This window comes from Octopus bimaculoides, chromosome 11 (assembly GCF_046866305.1).
Source record: "Octopus bimaculoides isolate indiv1 chromosome 11, ASM4686630v1, whole genome shotgun sequence".
Lineage (NCBI taxonomy): Eukaryota > Metazoa > Mollusca > Cephalopoda > Octopoda > Octopodidae > Octopus > Octopus bimaculoides.
The window spans coordinates 35695950-35713467 of record NC_142938.1 but is presented as its reverse complement, the minus strand read 5'-3'; the positions used below and the strand labels follow the sequence as shown (position 1 = coordinate 35713467).

Below are 17518 nucleotides of genomic sequence, written 5' to 3'. Positions count from 1 at the left end.
TTATGTACAGCCATGTTTGTTTGTAAGTGAATCTCTGCATTATGAATGAAGTTTCAATAGAATATCACTACAATCTTCAATAAAAGCTTTCTTTAAGTGTGGGATGTAAATAACAACCAAATATTTAACGAGGCTGATAATTGCAATATTAAAGTTGGAAACATAATGAATAGTCTTCTATGGCAAACAGCCAGCTGTTCAAGCAAGCGTGTATGTGTGTGCATGAGGTTCAGGTACGGCTGTGTGCTTACAATCTAGTTTCTCAACCAAGTGCTTTCAGGTTCAGTCCCACTGCATGGCACCTTGGCAAGTGTCTTCTGTCCATTCATCCATCAGAGCAATGATGACCATCTAGTCATCCTTACAGATAACTGGTGATTTACACAGCAACTTGGTTTAAAGTGAAGAAGGGTGTTGCACACCATCAACTTCATTCTCACATCCATGACCACCTTCAATCCAATGGCATGACCAGGTCAAGATGACTGGGGATGAAAACAGATGTAGTAGATGGTCATGATGTCTTACTTGCCTCATCTTGCACTCTATGCTCCACAATGTGTTACTGCAGCCACTCTCCCCTCCATTAAACTCTGCAGATTTCTTCCTCAAAGTCCACCAAATCAGTTCTTCACATGCATAGGTAGGCAAACCCTCATATGCTAATCAACTCAGAATCGGGATAGGTGCTTCTACTCTTGGGAATAATAGTGGCTAAGAGGTGGTTGCACACTTCTCAAAACCCTAGAACTTCTGAACCAGGGTTCCATTGGCAGATGCAGTTTAAAGTAAAACACAGGCCAAGTCTCTTCTACTATATCCATGCATAACCAAAACCTTGTGAGTGAACTTGGTTACTGGAAACTGTTTGGAAGCTAATTGTGTGTGAGTATATATGTATGTGTGTGTTTGTGTGAATGTTTACATTATTTGTTTCACAAGAAAAGCACTGTCTACATACATTGATGTTTATTCTTTTATTCTTTTACTTGTTTCAGTCATTTGACTGTGGCCAAGCTGGGGCACTGCTTTAGTGTTTGTTAACATCATTTTATTATTGGCTTCAGGGAGAGGCTGTAGCCATGTTGGGGTACCACTCTTAGTGTCATTGCTTGTTTATTTCAATCTTATTTTCTGGCTTTCTACCCAGAATTAGTTCTAGTGAAGTAGTGAGTTGGACTAAACTGCCCTTTGCATGTCTTGTTGCAATCTAAGTTCAACTGGTATCTCAGATAAAAGTATACCTAATGTATATGTGTGTGTGTGTGTATGTATATGTGTGAATATGTACATGTGTGTGTATGTGTATGTATATATATATATATATATATATATATATATATATATATACACACACACACATACATATATATGTACATGTCATCATCATTGTTGTTTAACGTCCATCTTCCATGCATGCATGCATGCATGGGTAGGATGGTTGACTGGTGTCAACCAGGTAGAAAAACTACCCATGGCTACTGTTTCTGTTTTGGCAGGGATTTTATGGTTGGATGCCCTTCCTAACACCAACCACTTTGCTCAATGGCCTCAGTAATTTTTATGTGGCACTAGCACAGGTGAGGTTAGTTTTAGCATGATTTTTACAGCTGGATGCCCTTCCAAACACCAACCACATTACAGTGTGGACTGGATTCTTTTAACATGACACCCTACTGGCAGAGTAACCAAGAAACTTGCAAGACAAGAAATTATGAGAAGGGCAAGGGCTTTTGAGGAGGGGAACTTAATTTAGAGGATGAAAAGTTAGAGTTTGACAAACAGATAGAGAGACAGAAGCAGGCATCTTGCCACAACAGAGAGGGCATTAGAGGGGGTATTAGTATTAGAGTGTGGCAGAGAAATAGAGAGGTAGAAAAAGATATATTGCTATAGAAGTGGTACATGGTTACCCAGTGAGAGAGAGAGAAAAGAGTGAGAGAGAGGTACAAGAAAGAGGCTAAAAATAAGTGTTCTGATGTAAAAGAGATATTTGGTTACCTAGTCAGAGGAAAAACAAGAGGAGAGAGAGTGTGACCAAGGGGAAGAGAGAGAGAGAGAGAGAGTAGGAAACAGTAAAAGTGTAAGAGAGAGCAGAAGAGAGAGTATACTCACAAGTAACAAAAATCTGAGCATAGAACTTGGGTAGGAAAATTGGGTGGGGTGGAGCAGCAGCGATACAGTGTGCAAGGCAGTGAGGACAAGAAAGGGGATTGGAAAACGATCATAGTTTATGAAAAAGAAATGTGAGGGAGAGAAAGATGCAGTTTAGAAGAGGAGATGTAGTTTAGTTTTTTTGGGCAAAGTGGGTGAAAAGTGTGCTGTTACATGTGGGTTGGACACAACTCTTCTAGCACTCAGTTTCGTGGACAGATCTTCTCTAGAACCTCATGTCACCAAACAGCTTGGTCCATTGTCATTTACTCCGTGAGCTCCAACACCGTAAGATTAGCCCTCACTACTTCATCCCATGTCTTCCTGGGTCTCCCTCTTCCTTTCAGTGACAGGCACTTTTGTATACAACTGTCTTCACTCATATGCATCACATGTCCAAACCAACATATTTTCCTCTCCTGCATACTACATTTAATCCCCTTATACCTAACTTTTCTCTCAACACAGTTGCACTTTCTTGGTCATGCACACTGATGTTGCACATTCAGTGGAGCATACCACCTTCGTTTCTCTCCAATCTATGCAAGTCCTCTGCAGTCAGAGTCCATTTCTCACTACCATGTAACATAGCCATTCTCACACAAGTATCATACAATTTACCTTTCTCTCAGAAAGTGAGTCCTTTTGCTGCCTACAGAGGTAGTAGTTCTTTGGACTTTCTCCATCCTATACTTATTCGAGAAACAATACTTTCAGAGCATCCACAACTGGTACTTATTTGGTCAGCTAAATAGCAGAAACTATCTTTATACCTCAAAAGAGGTATTTGAGAGAGTTTAAGGCCCTTGTGCTCTTTGTACTTATTGTTCTTGTGCATCTGCCACACATGAAAGCAACCTAATTTGATAACTTTCACACAATTCCACTGCATCTCTTATGCATCCATAGCATACACTTTCCGTTGATTGTCAGCTGGGACCCTCGTCATTGTAACCGATGGAGTGCTTCTTTTATATATATATATATATATATATATATATATATATATATATTTGAAGATAAGCAACAAAAATTCAATAGGTTATAGCAGTACGTACGTTTCGTACAAGTTCCATTTATTCATGTAGTGAGAACACCACAGAATGTACAATGAAAATGTACTCCTCAGCTGCATAATGGAATTTCACGCAGCTGAGGAGTACATTTTCATTATACATTCTGTGGTGTTCTCACTACATGAATAAATGGAGCTTGTTCGAAACGTACATACTGCTATAACCTATTGAATTTTTGTTGCTTATCTTCAAATTTTATTCACCAAATCTCTTGATTTTGGTTTTTATCCTACCAAATTCTGGTGCCTCAAACATTTTAAGTACCACATTTAATCTTTTGATTAAATCTATATTATATATATATATATATATATATATATATATATATATATATATATATGTATATGTATATATATATATAATAGAGAGAGAGAGAGAAATACATATATATTTATCTCAGGTCATCTCTTACATATGAGAGATATCAGAATTTCAAAAGCAACTTCTTTTTGACTTATTCCCAATAGGAAAGTCAGTTGGAAGGCTACTCTTGCACTACAAAGACAAACTAATAGACAATCTGAAGCAATGCAACATTCCCTTTTCTTCCTGGGAAAACAAAGCATCAGAATACTGGACCTGGCACTAGACCTGCTTCTCCTCAGTTCAAAGATTTGAGCAAAGTTGACTCAAACAGCAACACAAACTTTGTGCAAACATGAGGGCACGCTGACAAAACACTGCTTCTCTAAATGGAAACCTTACCTGTCATTGTGGTTTTGTAGCACAAAGCAAAGCAGGCCTTGTTGTCCACTCAAGGAGACACATAGTAAATAGTCCACGAGCACTCAAGCAAACTGAGTCCTCAACTTGTTCCGTTTGCCAAAAGGTTTGCAAGGCACCAGCAAGCCTCAAGAGACACATCTGTGTCCATAGAACATGATTAACATTTTATTTTATTGAACCCTCGTTTGTCATTCACAAGAGAATCTATCATGTATATGTATATATGTGTGTATATATGTATTTATCTTATGTATGCATATATATATATATATATATAAAGTCCATTTTTTGTGCTTTATGTTTCCGTTCCTTTTTTGACGTCCTGTACCTGGATATGCATCTATATATACATGTAGATGTAGGTATGTACATATATGTATGTATACATGCATATGCTCATATATAATTTGTATTATATATATATATATATATATATATATATATATATATAGATATGCAGGGCAGGGAATCGTCAATTAGTAATAAAATTAATAATTAACAATTTTGCCGGGTAGCTCAGTATGAAAAAACCTTTTTCGGTAAAAAACATTTATAATCATAAATATATAGGGATTGACAGTAACCTGCTTCTCCAACATACTGAGAATTCAGAAATAGCAGTCAAAGAACTACTGATTTCAAAACTACAAATTATTACTCTAGATTGATAGCGATATTTTTGATACACACAGAACAAAAAACAGTAGAGAAGAGTAAAAAAACACTTGCCTTTAGTTAATTTAGTACGATCGTTTCACAGTTAAGAGTAAATAATACTCTATTCTGATCTTCAGCTAAATATTCTAATAAATTTGTTAATGTCTAAATAACTCACGTTAATTTTGACCATGTGAACATCAATACCACGTGAGGAAGACGTTAAGAAATTTATCGGCCAGTAAGTTCAAAATCCCTCGCCCTAATGAATTTCAATTCAGTGTGCATCAGAAATAGTCCCGCATAGGAAAGAGACTCGTACAAATTCCTGTGGTTTAACTATCCACCTTAGAGTTATTATTAAAATATAGATATGCAGGGCAGGGAATCGTCAATTAGTAATAAAATTAATAATTAACAATCTTGCCGGGTAGCTCAGTATGAAAAAACCTTTTTCGGTAAAAAACATTTATAATCATAAATATATAGGGATTGACAGTAACCTGCTTCTCCAACATACTGAGAATTCAGAAATAGCAGTCAAAGAACTACTGATTTCAAAACTACAAATTATTACTCTAGATTGATAGCGATATTTTTGATACACACAGAACAAAAAACAGTAGAGAAGAGTAAAAAAACACTTGCCTTTAGTTAATTTAGTACGATCGTTTCACAGTTAAGAGTAAATAATACTCTATTCTGATCTTCAGCTAAATATTCTAATAAATTTGTTAATGTCTAAATAACTCACGTTAATTTTGACCATGTGAACATCAATACCACGTGAGGAAGACGTTAAGAAATTTATCGGCCAGTAAGTTCAAAATCCCTCGCCCTAATGAATTTCAATTCAGTGTGCATCAGAAATAGTCCCGCATAGGAAAGAGACTCGTACGAATTCCTGTGGTTTAACTATCCACCTTAGAGTTATTATTAAAATATAGATATGCAGGGCAGGGAATCGTCAATTAGTAATAAAATTAATAATTAACAATTTTGCCGGGTAGCTCAGTATGAAAAAACCTTTTTCGGTAAAAAACATTTATAATCATAAATATATAGGGATTGACAGTAACCTGCTTCTCCAACATACTGAGAATTCAGAAATAGCAGTCAAAGAACTACTGATTTCAAAACTACAAATTTGTTAATTACAAAATTGTTAACTACAAAATTGTTAATTATTAATTTTATTACTAATTGACGATTCCCTGCCCTGCATATCTATATTTTAATAATAACTCTAAGGTGGATAGTTAAACCACAGGAATTCGTACGAGTCTCTTTCCTATGCGGGACTATTTCTGATGCACACTGAATTGAAATTCATTAGGGTGAGGGATTTTGAACTTACTGGCCGATAAATTTCTTAACGTCTTCCTCACGTGGTATTGATGTTCACATGGTCAAAATTAACGTGAGTTATTTAGACATTAACAAATTTATTAGAATATTTAGCTGAAGATCAGAATAGAGTATTATTTACTCTTAACTGTGAAACGATCGTACTAAATTAACTAAAGGCAAGTGTTTTTTTACTCTTCTCTACTGTTTTTTGTTCTGTGTGTATCAAAAATATCGCTATCAATCTAGAGTAATAATTTGTAGTTTTGAAATCAGTAGTTCTTTGACTGCTATTTCTGAATTCTCAGTATGTTGGAGAAGCAGGTTACTGTCAATCCCTATATATTTATGATTTATGATTATATATATATATATATATATATATATATATATATATATATATATATATAGATGTATATGTATGTGTATCTGTATGTAACTTTTTTTGTACTTTCTGCTTTTTCCTATTGTTGCCATGATAGATCGCTAGCCACTACATTCTTTATTTTCTCTCTTTGTTTCTTTCTGTGTTCCTTTCTGTGGAAGAGCGTAGGCTCAAAACGTTAAAGACTTTTACACTTCCTGAGCGTTAAACTAATACATCTGTTTGTTGTCTACACCATCTGTCTTCGTCTTTTGTTTTTTTGTGAATTCTCCTTATATCTATATATATAAGTGTATATATATCTGTATATGTCTGTATATATGTGTGTGTGTATATATATATATATATATATATATATATATATATATATATATATATATATATATATATTTATATATATCTCATCATCATTGAATAAGTATCATTCACACACTACCATGTGTGAATACTATTCTTAAGGTCAACATTTACTCACTCACAACCACTTCTAGATTTTGTCACTAACTTGGTTTTTACCCAAAATAGTTGTTTACATTTTTAGATTGGTCACATCCTAAGCTACATTTTCAGCTCCAAAATTTGAAAATTGCTTTGATAGAAAAAATGGTTTCAGTAAAATATGTGAGGTTGAAAACAGGAGAGTAACACCTGAAATCGAATTTGAGTCTAAATATTTATTTATGTTTTTTTAAAGAAATCTATACTTTATTTTAGCTTATATGATAGATCTCAGCGAGAGAAATCTATTCATGTTACTTATATGCAAAAACATTCAGTAGAAAAAAGTACTGAGGTAAAAACCGGCTAAAGAAAATGGAGATTAATGCCTGAAATCGACTTTGACCCCAAATATTATTCTTATTTCAAGAGAAAACTATATTTAAATTCAACTTTTGTGATAGATCTCCACTGGAGGAATCTGATGATGCCAATTATATATATAAAAAAAATTTATAGTAAGAAACTACTGGAGCCAAATGTGCTGCAAAAAGTGGTAACACCTAAAATCAAATTCAAAATCTAAAAAAAATTTTGTTTACCTCATATGATAGAACTCATCAAGACAAGTGTCATGGTTCTAATCTTTTCAAGAGTCAAATGTGTGAGGTCACAAATGGGAGAATAGCATCTGAAATCGACTTTGACTTTCAATATTATTCTTCTTTCAAAAGAAAACTATATTTAAATTTAACTTTTCTGATAGATCTCAATGATGCTAATTATATCAAAAAATATTTTAAATAAAAAAACTACTAGGGCCAAATGTGCTGTAAACAGTGGTAACACCTAAAAACAAATTCAAAACCTTAACATTTTGTTATTGTGTAAAAATTTTGTTTTTCTTTAGCTCATATGATAGAACTCATCAAGACAATTGTCATGGTGCTAATCTTTTCCAAATATATTCAGGCTCAGGAGTGGCTGTGTGGTAAGTAGCTTGCTTCCTAACCACATGGTTCTGGGTTCAGTCCCACTGCATGATGCCTTGGGCAAGCGTCTTCTACTATAGCCTCATGTCAGCCAAAGCCTTGTGAGTGGATTTGGTAGACAAAAACTGAAAAAAAAGCCCGTCATATACATATATATATATATATATATATATGTATGTATGTGTTGTGTATGTATGTATTTGTGTGTCTGTGTTTGTCTCCCCACTGCTTGACAACCGATGTTGGTGAGTTTACATCCTCATAACCAGTTCGGCAAAAGAGACTGATAGAATAAGTACTAGGCTTACAAAGAATAAGTCCTGGGATCGATTTGTTTGACTAAAGGCGCTGCTCCAGCATGACCACAGTCAAATGATTGAAACAAGTAAAAGAATATAAGCTAAATGTGCCAAAAGTATGTAAAACAATTTTCAAGTAATATTATTACTTATTACAAGCTGGCAGAGTCGTTAAGAAGCAGGGTGAAAGCTTCACAGCGTTTCAGCTGTCTCTACATTCTGAATTCAAATTCTGCCAAGGTTGTCTTTGCCTTTTATCTTTTTGGTACTCAAGTTAATATCAACTGAGCACTGAGGTTGATGTAATCAACTTCCCTCCCATCTGGATTTGATGGCCTGCCAAAATTGGAAACCAATATTGCAAAATATTTGATTCAATTCAGTATTTAGGTATCTTGCAAAGATCTGCCTCATATTCATAGAATACATTATATTGTAATAAATATTATTCACACATGGCAGTGTATGAATAATATTCTTATGGTCAACCCTTACTCGCTCGCAACCACTTCTAGGCTTTGTCTCTAATTCAGTTTTTTTTATCAAATTTGATGTTTATACATTTTTAGATTGTTCACCTCCTAAGCTACATTTTGAGCTACAAAATTTGAAATTTGATTCAGTAGGAAAAAAGTTGAGATTTCAAATATGTGAGGTCAAAAAGGGGAGAATAACGCCTGAAATCAACTTCAGGGATGTACACATGACACTGCATGCATACTTTCGTAAATACACACAAACAATGCTCACATACACACACACACAAACACACACACACACACACACACACACACACACACACACACAACTTTTAAGGTGCCCAGGAAGGGAAACAAAGGTGAGTGTGACAAATACATAGCTTTAAGAGGAGAGGGGGTAAGTTGACAATTGATGACAAGTGGACTCTTTTTCTGCTGTCCATCATAAATAAACACTCACACACAGACCCATACATACATACATACATACATACATACATACATACATACAAACATACATACATACATACATACATACAAACATACATACATACATACATACATACATACATACTTACTTATTGCAGAAAAATGTTACTGAGGTTTGAAATTTAATCATTTTTACCTAATCAGAAAACAGGATTTAGAAGCTGGCATTTTCTGCATGACAGTTGTCTATCACAAAATGAAAGCAACTTCTGAAGTTTCAATAAATTTTTTGTTTGCTTTTAAACTTTAATTGAATATTAAGAGTAGCAAAATTTAGATTATTATTTCTCAGAGTGAATTGACAAGGTTTTTGTTTTCAGATAGTATAACTGATTTCTCAGAGTAGCAGGATTCAGATTTTTTTATTTTCAGGCAAGTTGACAAGAACAGTAGCTGAATTGCAGGCTTTATTTTTATTTTGCATGAATTTCCACTAGCAAACTAACTTTGCCCTAACAAGGGCAGGTGGCTCCTCCTGCCTTATGGTAGATGCATTGGCTATTTTTGCATTTTTAAAAATTTTGTATTAGCCATGGCTTTACTATTCATATGATACTGGATTTTTTCCCTTTGAACGGCAGATCGAGAAATTAATTTTTTTTAACTAAACACTTTCAAACTTCGGACACTGGTAGAATGTGTCGTATAAAGCATCTTTTACTCTTAGTTTTGTTGAGAAAAGTTTATATTTTCAAAGTTATTTCATGTTAAAGTAGTTGTATTTCGGTAATTTCAACCAATCAATGATGTGTATTCAGCTGAATAAAATTACTGCCATTGTTTGTCAACAACAACTATCAGCGGTCTATATTTCGTTTGTCACTGTTATTTATAACATCGTTCGTGCGTTTGTACCGGTTTTAGCTTTAGGGTTTTAGGGTTAAGGTTTTAGAGTTAGGGTTAGGGTTTGGGTTAGTGTTGGGATTTTAGGGCTAGAGTTAGGGAAAAATTGGAAAATGAAGAAATTGGAGGGGGAGGGGCATAAAAAAAGTGTTTCCGAAAATAGTAGCTGAAAAACAGGGAAAAAAAAACAAACTAAAAGCAGTAGAAATGCATGAATGATTGTGGTGGTGCCATAAAGTAAACATGCTTCAGATACACTCGTTGAGATGAAATATGTCATAAATAACAGTGACAAACGAAATATACATCGCTGGAAGTTGTTGTTGACAAACAACGGCAGTAATTTTATTCAGCTGAATACATGTCATTGATTGGTTGAAATTACTGAAACACGACAACATCAACACAAAATAACTTTGGAAATATAAACTTTTCTCAACAACACTAAGAGTAAAAGATGTTTTATATGACACATTCTACCAGTATCCACAGTTCCACCAGTGTCTGAAGTTTGAAAGTGTTTAGTTACAAAAAATTAATTTTTCAATCTGCCGTTCAAAGGGTAAAGGTCCCTCTTACTATATAGTTGATACATTCTCATACCTCTTCTTGCTAGCTCTTCTTACTATATATATATAGCTCATTTATTTCTTGATTTTATTATAAAATTAGTATTACATTAATATTCACTATTATATAGAAAACTATTTCTCATAATGAATTTTTACACTTTCATTTTTGGCAAGTTCATATTATGTACTTTGTTGCAATATTAAAATTTTATATACAGTGAAGATAAAGGATCTAATATTTTTTACAATTATAAGTACGTTTCTCATTAATTTTAAAGGAAATATACAGGCAGGTTTCATTTAATTCAAATAATTTTTAACAAAAGAATATTTATTAGTTTTATTGCATTGCCTGGAAAAAATGTGGATTACAGTGAAAAATGTAGGCGCATGCATGTTAATATTCTTAAGTTATTACACCTGGAAAAGTACAGAACAAGATTTCTACAGTAGAGTTTGCCTAATTTGTCATTGCAAATTCTACTGTACTTAAAATATTGCAGCCAAGGATAACATTTTTAAAATTAAAGTTAAAATTAAAATATTAGGTAAAAGAATCTAAAAAACTAGTAAATCTTTAAAAACATAGTACAAAACTAATCAAAAATAAATTTAAACGAAATAATTTTTTAAAATCATGTCTTTTGAAATATACAATTAAAATACTCATTTTATTTAGTTGTATCAAGTACAAACAATAAAATATAAAGTTGTAAATAATATTACACAAGATATCTTTTCACTTGAATTGAAATCCCATTATAAAAAACAAAAAAAAAAACATTGATTGCAGTAGAATGGTCATTAAATGGTTTCAAATCAACCATATGTTCAGTCAATTCTTCCACATTAAAAAAAAAAGAATTTAATCTGACAAATAAATCATTAAGTAAAATTTATTAGTTAGCATTAATACAGAAGAATTAGCCTAATTCATCTTTGGTTAATTCGTTACTTCACCTAATTCGTCACTTTCAATTTTCTCCTAGGGATGACTAATTAGGTGAATTCTGTTGTATTTTTTTAAAATTGATTTTATTTTATTTCATTTTTAAAATACTGCTTTTTCCAAAAATAAGCCAATGGGCTTCAATACAGACTTAAATAATTTTTATCTGAAAATAGTAAAAAATTACTGGAGCTATACATGGAAAAGGTTTTTGAATATAAGCCCATAGGCTTAAAATTGGATGGGCTTATTTTTGGAAAACCCAGTAATGTTTTTATAATTTTTGTTTTAATAAGATATAGTAAATTTTAAAAACGTTATTCTCAGCTCCAAAAAAGTACAGTAGAATTTTAATTTGAAGTACTTTTTAGTTTTCTTTAGAGGTGACGAATTAAGCAAATTTAACTAGAAATTTTGTTCTGTACTTTTCCAGGTGTAATAACTTAAGAATATTAACAAGCATGTGCCAGCATTTTTTATTGTAATATATATGTGTGTGTGTCTGTGTGTGTGTATATCATCATCACTATTGTTTAACATCCGCTTTCCATGCTGGCATGGGTTGGAGGGTTTGGCTGAGAACTACTAAGCTGGTGGGGGCTGCACCAGGTTCCAGTTTGATTTGGCAAGGTTTCTATGACTGGACAGGGCCAGATCTACCACTAGGTGAACTAGGGGGCGACAAAATCTGGGGATGTCTTGGGAGGCGTTGATTTAGGAGGGTGTTTAAGGAATTTATGATTATAAAGTGATAATTTTGTTATTATAATAAAAAATTCACTTACCAAATCATCAGCAATTAGTAAGTGAAGTTTGATAAAGATTTCAATTACACTTAAACCTCTGAAATCCAAAGTTCCCTCTAAGGCTTCAACCCACAGCGCAGCACAGTCGTTTGAAAATTACTGCCCAGTTTAACTTGAGCCCCCAAAGAAAACAATTGAATTTTAAAATTCAACATAATATGTGTATATTTTTAAAATCATTGTTAAAATATTCAAAATAATGTGTAATATACTTAACAGTTGTAATAAATTGTATAATGGCAAGTTGGTTTGCTGGCTAATTGACTCTACCCATATATGATATATATATATTAATAATGTTCCAATGTCTCAGAAATCAGCATCGGTTAGGCATTGGCAAAATTTTTATATCATGGTTTTGGTGTGTGTACACAGTGGTTTTTTGGGGAGAATTTTTTCTTGCAAATTAAATCACAGGAGGATCCAAAGAGGTTTTTAAGAAGTTTTTTCCATGGGCATATTCCATCAGGATTTTTAGCTCCTTTTTCACTTAGTATTAATCATATGATTGATAATTATTTGATAAATATTTATATTGAATTCTTATATAATTTTTGCTTCAAGGAATCATTCAAATTCTGAGTAAGACCCGTCAAATTTGAGTAATGTACTCAATTGTATTGAACTTGACTGAAACTATTTTTGTAATCTATATAATAAAATAGAGTTGTGTGTGTGTATATTCACTTTTCATGCCAAAATGGCTGTGCAAATTGCCTCGATAGTTGGCATGTGTAAATGATTTCATTCCGGAAAAATAATAGGGTATTCAGTTAATTTTTTTCTTTTAAAATTAATAATGTTGCTTTATATGTATGATTCACTTCTTTCAAAAGGTTTTTCAGTATCAATTTTCTGTATGGGCGTAGCAATGGAGAATTGTTCATTTTCATTTGCAAATTCTCTCACTTTCTCTTTGAATGTTTTCATTTCAAGTTTTAATTCACTATTTACAAACAGCTACGATAACTTACTGAAAGAAGTAACAACCTTGGGAGGAGCCTTTTCAGTAAATAATAAAAAAAAAATAATTGTAAATAGTTTTAGAGGAAAAGGAGTACAATTCAAGGAAGATTTGGTTGTTGTTTCTAGCACATCCCAAATCACTCTCCATTTTCATTTTTGGGATTTATTCCACTAAAGGAAGCTACTGGTGCTTTCCTCACTGATACCATTCTAGAGAAACTTCATGAAGTGTCTTTATCAGTTGAAAATTTGCATGGCCAAAGATATGATAATGGAAGCAACATGAAAGGTAAAGATAATGGAGTGCAGAGAAAATTACTGAATATTAATACATGGGCATATCCTGTTCCATGCAGTACTCATAGTTTGAATTTAGTGGTCAATGATGCTGCCAGGTGTTGTTTAGATGCAACAAAGTTTTTTGACCTGGTACAGCGTATTTATATCTATTCTTCCTCAACATGTCGATGAGAAACTCTGAAATCTCATGTGACATCATTAAATGTGAAACCATTAAGTGAAACAAGATAGGAAAGTAGAATTGATGCCCTTAAGCCCCTTCGTTATGAGCTTGGCAAAGTTTATGATGCATTAATTGAAATTGCTGATGATGCTAACCTTACAGGTTCAAGTGGCACTTCTTCATGTGTAGATTCTCAACCTTTTGCCAACAAGATTTCTTCGGTATAATATTCTTGTTGAAATTAACATTACTAGCAAAAAACTGCAGTCAAAAGATTTAGCCATAGACTCTGCACTTAACGAGCTTGAACAAACCAAAAAGTATTTTATTGATTGCAGGTGTGATAAATAATTTGAAGAAGTACTTGATGCTTGTGAAGTAGCTGATGAATTTGGTATGTGTGCAGAATTTGAAGCAAAGCCAGCACGCATTAGAAGAAAGAAACAATTCTCATATGAAGGAAAAAATGAACCTATCCAGGATAGTAAACAAAGCTACAAAATAAATTTTTATTTTGCAATACTGGATACATAAATTGACTCAGTTTCAGAATGCTTTGAACAACTGAAACAAGTAAATTCCATCTTCGGCTTTTTGTATATAAAATCTTTGCAGTATAAAACTTCTCATCAAGTAATGAAATTTTGCATAAAACTTGAGTCTGCTCTACAGATTGGAGAGTCAAAGGATATTGATGCAAAAGCTTTGTCTAATGAACTAACTGTCATATCAAGAAGCCTTGGAAAATCCTATGGTCTTCTGAAAGTGCTTGAGATGCTTTGCGAGCAGAAACAAAGAGAAAGCTTTCCAAATTTGTACATCACTCTCAGAATCCTGCTAACCCTACCAGTAAGTGTTACAAGCGGAGAACATAGCTTTTCAAAACTTAAATTAATAAAGACATATCTAACAACTTCAATGGCATAAGAGAGGCTCACCAGACTTGCTACGATTTCTATAGAACGTGAAATTTATAGAAAACTTCCACTCCAAGAGCTTGTAAAAGATTTTGCAAGACAGAAAGCTTGCAAAATTAGCTTTTAAGTACAAAGAGTAAAAAACAACAGTATTTAAATATTTCAGCAACCAATAATAAAAAAACAACACCTTTGAATCAAATCAAATCAGAGGAGAAGAATACAAACAAGGGCTTGGTGAACTACTGTTTGTTTACCATATTTGCTTGCATCCAATTAGTAAAATATTGAATTTTCAATACATCATGTTTATTATTATTATATATTTTTTCATTAAAAGAAATAAATTTTTAAATTTTCCTTTACAAGTGATTTCAAATTGCTCCTATGTTTATTCATATTTCTAAAAACTTTCTTGATGAAATCCTCAGCTTGTTGGGCTTGTTCCACTTGCCATCGCCCAACCCTGTGGAGTGGGGTTTAAAATTTGATTCACCTAGGACATCAGTTATCCTAGGACCGACCCTACGGTTGGATGTCCTTCCTAACACCAACCACTCTGAGATTGTAGTGGGTGCTTTTTGCATGCCACCAGCATGGGTGCCATTGACCTGATACCAGCACCGGTCATGACTACGGTCTCACTCGGCTTGACAGGTCAACACAAGTATGATATATTGCCAAGGATCTTGATCACTTGTCACTGCCTCAGTTTGACAGGTCTTCACAAGTACAGTGTACCCAACAATTGAAGGGTGCTTTTAATGGGCAAGTTACGCGAAACTGGCATCAGCCACAACTGCGATCTCACTCGGCTTGATGTTACTGCCTCCATGAGGCCCAACGCACAAGAGGTGCTTTTTATATGCCTCTGGCACGGGTATCAGTCAGCCAGCACTGGCATCAGCTACTACTATGATTTCACTCGGTTCGACAAGTCTTCTCAAGCAGAGCGTATCACCCAGCAATTGAATGGTGCTTTTAATGGGCCATTCAAACGACACTGGCATCGGCCATGACTACGATCTCCCTTGGTTTGACAGGTCTTCTCAAGCAGGGCCTATCATATATATATATATATATGTATATATGTACATATGTGTGTATATTTATATACATATATATATATACACACATATTCTTTTACTTGTTTCAGTTATATGACTGCAGCCATGCTGGAGCACCACCAGAAAGGGTTTTGGTCAAAGAAATCAACCCCAGGACTTATTCTTTGTTAGCCTTCTACTTTATTGAACATTTTTGCCAAACCACTAAGTTACAGGGACTTAAGCACACCAACATTGGTTGTCGAGCGATTGTAGGGGACAAACACAAAGACACATACATAAGTATATATATATATAACTTGTCCTATCTCTCAACTGCTTCTCGTTCGCGGGAGATATCTACCAGCAAATCTCGGGAGTGGCCATGGGGACGAGAATGGGCCCCAACTACGCGAACCTCTTCGTTGGTTATGTTGAGGCCCAAATATTCTCCAGTTTCACTGGTCCCACTCCCGAACTATACGGTCGGTATATCGACGACTGTATCGGTGCCACCTCACTCTCCCGCGAACATCTTGACTCGTTCCTCTCTTTCGTTCAGTCTTTCCATCCTGCCCTCCACTTCTCCTGTACTGTCTCTGACACCTCTGTCCCCTTTCTCGACATTTCGGTCAGCATCCTCCACTCCGCCCTTAGCACCTCCATCCACTACAAACATACAGACTCACACTCCTATCTCAACTTCTCCTCCCACCCTAGACACACAAAACTTTCTATCCCCTATTCCCAATTCCTCCGTCTACGCAGACTTTGTAGCGACAGCCATGACTTTGAGACTCAGTCTCAACTCATGGCTCACCACTTTAGCCTGCGTGGATATCCACCCACCACCATCCACACCGCCCTTGCCAGAGCACGTTCTGTGGACCGTGCATCTGCTCTCTCCCCCCGAACCCGCCCTGCCGTTTCCCGCCTCCCTTTTCCCCTTACCTACCATCCCACCACCCTACCCCTCCAACGCTCCATTCTCCGAGCTTTTCGGCGCCTCCAGTCCGACCCCTCCACCTCCCACATCTTCCCTAATCGACCCCTCCCCTCCTTCAAACGAGCCCACAACCTACGGGACCTCTTGGTCCACAGCTTCTTCCCCAACCCAACCTCCCAACCTGGCTCGTTCCCCTGCTCCCGCCCACGCTGCCGCACTTGCCCTTACCTCTCCAACACCACCCTCCTCACCAGCACCCATCACCGACCCTATCGCATCACCGACTCCTTCACCTGCACGTCTACCAACATCATATATTGCCTCTCCTGCTCTCTCTGCCAATCCCTGTACATCGGACAAACGGGGCGCCGCCTGGCCGACCGATTCGCGGAACACCTCCGAGATATCAACGTCGGCAATGACACCCCGGTGTCACGTCACTTCCGTTCTGCCGGCCACTCCTTGCGGCAACACCTGTCTGTGTTTGGATTGTCCATGCACAGGGGCCATCCGAACTCCCGTTTGCGACGTGAACAGGGATTAATCTTCTATCTTCGCTCCTTTGCGCCACATGGGCTCAACTCCCCTCCACTCTTCATCTAACCCCCTCCTCCTGTCTCTCTCCCCCACCCTCCCTCCTACCACCCATCTCTCCCCTCCCTCACCTCCTGCTCCGATTCCTACTTCTTTGTATGTCTCTTCACCTCTCTTCATACTTCTCTCCACTCCCACTTCTCTTTACCCCTACTCTTTCTCTCCTCTCTCTCACTCTCTTCTCTCGTACTCCCCCCTCTCTCACTCTTACTCTCTACACTCTTACTCTCCTACTCTCTACACTCTTACTCTCTTACTCTCTCACCCTTACTCTCTTACTCTCTCACCCTTACTCTCTCACTCTCTTCCCCTCTCTCTCACTTTCTTTCTCTTCCTCCCTTTCTCCCCCCATACCCCTCTTCCCTCTCTCTCAC

General features: G+C 35.6%; 1 protein-coding gene across 2 annotated transcripts in view; it reads left to right on the top strand.

Moving 5' to 3' along the window:
* LOC106881010 (ubiquitin thioesterase OTUB1) overlaps positions 1-17518 on the top strand; it is a 97803-nt gene that overhangs the window by 45789 nt on the left and 34496 nt on the right. The gene's annotated exons all lie outside the window — the stretch shown is intronic.